Raw genomic sequence first — 2,536 nt, 5'->3', positions numbered from 1 at the left:
TACCTGTATCTCTTTCAATAGTTTAATCTGAATGGGGAGAAGTTGTGATGATCTCCACTTTGCAAATGGAAGCTAATACACAGTTGAAGTTTTCCAAGTCCGTAGTGTGTCTTTGCATATTCTAAAAACAGCTCTCATTGACTCCAGACATAAGTGTGGATGCTGATCGCAGTTTGGAACTGCATGCATTCTCAAATCCAGTAACCAGAAAATCAGAGATCGTTTCTAGAATTTTACGTCTGTTTTAACTGCAGTTCAATAGGCAGTGAAGTGGATGTGAGTTTTCTGTTTCTGTAAGTGAGGAGATGCTGCTCCTCTCTCACCTTCTGTAATCTCTGTGTACTCTTTTATTTATGAATCTGGCAGAAGGCTGTACAGATGTGTTTGGTTATCCTGTGGAAGGGTCTGACAAATTCTGGAATTGGTTTAAGTGTGGTGTGTGTACAGCCAGGAAGAGATGGGACTTTTAAATCAGCTGGTACTGTCACACACACTCATTTCGTTAGCATCACTCTGCTGAAAGCAGGGATAAAGTACCATCCTGCTGGTCATTTCTCTGCTGTTAGCTAGAAACTTACCTTCTCCTGCTGTCTTTGGTTATGTATTACCTCCTGACACACAGCTGAAGGAATTTGAGGAAGGATGCTCCTTTACGATTTGTTATATGTTTTTATTCACTTCCAGACTTGAGCCTTGCTGAACACTGTAACAAATGTCCAATGGAAAATAGTGTTTGATATCTTGTTTAAGTACTGTATAAATAATACATGCATGCAAAATGCTGAATTAAGGCTGCAAGCCTGACATCTCCCAGTGTTAAGGGATTGATGTACTAAGAAGTAGAGTATCTAGAGAAAGAATTCCCAAGCTTTTAAGGAAAGCAGGCTATAAAGAACGCTCAGTTTCCACCGTGTGCCGCAATACTGATAATTTTTATGGTTCATCAGAATAAAACTCTTAGATGTGACAAATTGCTTGATCAAGTGTGATTCTTATAGGGTTTCCACTCAGTGCAAGTGAGTGCTGGAGGAGTGAGGAGCACTTAGTGAGGAAGGTGTGCTGCTTTTCTCATGTTTGCTTTGCAGCGTCTGCTAACCAGTATTCCCTTTTCTGTTGTTCCCTGGGTCATGTTGAAGGACCTGCTGCCCTGGTGGTAGCATGTCACCGCTGCAGGCAAGCCCTCCCAGAGGCTGTGTGCTTTGTTCACAACCTGCTCTGCTTGGCTCTGTCTGCAGGTTGAATGTTCTCAAGCTCCCTGCTCCCTGCTGGCCAAATCTTGCTTTAGAGTGGCTCAACTGGATGCCTTCTCTCATGTGTTGAGATGATAGAAACGCTAAGCGACAATAACTGATTTTTATAATAACAAAGAATTTGATGGAAGTAGAAGATGGTAACATTAGGTTCCAGTAAAATCTTCTGCCACAAAGCCAGAAGTGACAAATTACTATCTGTGTATGTATACCACAGACTTCTACTGGAAAAAAATACAAAAAATTATGTCACTCCTGTAATTAAAACAAACAACAACAACAAAAATTTGTTTATTTTGCATTTCTCTCTATAGAAGAACAAGAAGTGATTAGTGATCATCTTATACCTTACATCTCCAAGGTGCCATGCATTTCTGTTTTACTGAAAGTGGGAGGTAAATGGTGCAGAGGGCAAATGCTAACAAATGGGATAAGACTGATTGTTTGGTTTGTTATTTGATTCGAAAGAGGAATGTTTAAATATTCTGTGCTCTTGCCCTGTTCTGACCTAATCTACCTAGTTTAGAGAAATTCATTTGGACTGACAGATCGTACAGAAACTGGCCTCTGCCTCTTCTTTGTCTTTTGTTTCCTTTCTCCTACCTCTTTTCAGTTATGATGACCTTCCGAGAGAAACAAGGAATCTGAGGCATTTATCTCTTCCCTTCTCCTCAGATTACTGGAGAGGTTTTTTGTTTGTCTGTTTTAACTGACCTGATTGAATCTTTTTTATTTATTTTTATTTATTTATTTATTTTGCATTAGGTTCCTATAGTAATTCATTTGCCTCATGAGTTATGACAGTCTTTGGCTTTGAAGAAAGTTGGCATGAAACATACACAAGCCATGCAGTGAGAATGAAATGGGGATATATATATATTTTTTTTTAATGAGGAAAGGCTATACTCTGAACAAGCCATTTGTGCTATAAAACCACTAAAATCCAGATGTTTTGACTGATGGAATGAATAATAACAGTGCTTCACATTTCTTAGAGAGGTTCTGAAGACATAATGTGAATACAAGGGCATATGGTTTTGATCCTTATTGTTGATAATTTATTTCTCAAGTGGGGGGAAAAAATCAAAGTGACAATTGTTGAAATATAACTAATATCCTTACTTTTTTTCAATATTTCCACCCTATTCTTTTTGCTTAAGAGTTGTTGCCCAAGGGCTGTATTGTCAAGCCAAAAAGTTATGATTTGAGGCATTTTTATATATATGTGTACATATTCTTGTATGTTTGCATATACTTATATATATATAAAAGTATATATATATAGT

The sequence above is a fragment of the Meleagris gallopavo genome, chromosome 6 (genome assembly GCF_000146605.3).
Source record: "Meleagris gallopavo isolate NT-WF06-2002-E0010 breed Aviagen turkey brand Nicholas breeding stock chromosome 6, Turkey_5.1, whole genome shotgun sequence".
Taxonomy (NCBI): domain Eukaryota; kingdom Metazoa; phylum Chordata; class Aves; order Galliformes; family Phasianidae; genus Meleagris; species Meleagris gallopavo.
This window is presented reverse-complemented; position numbering follows the sequence as displayed.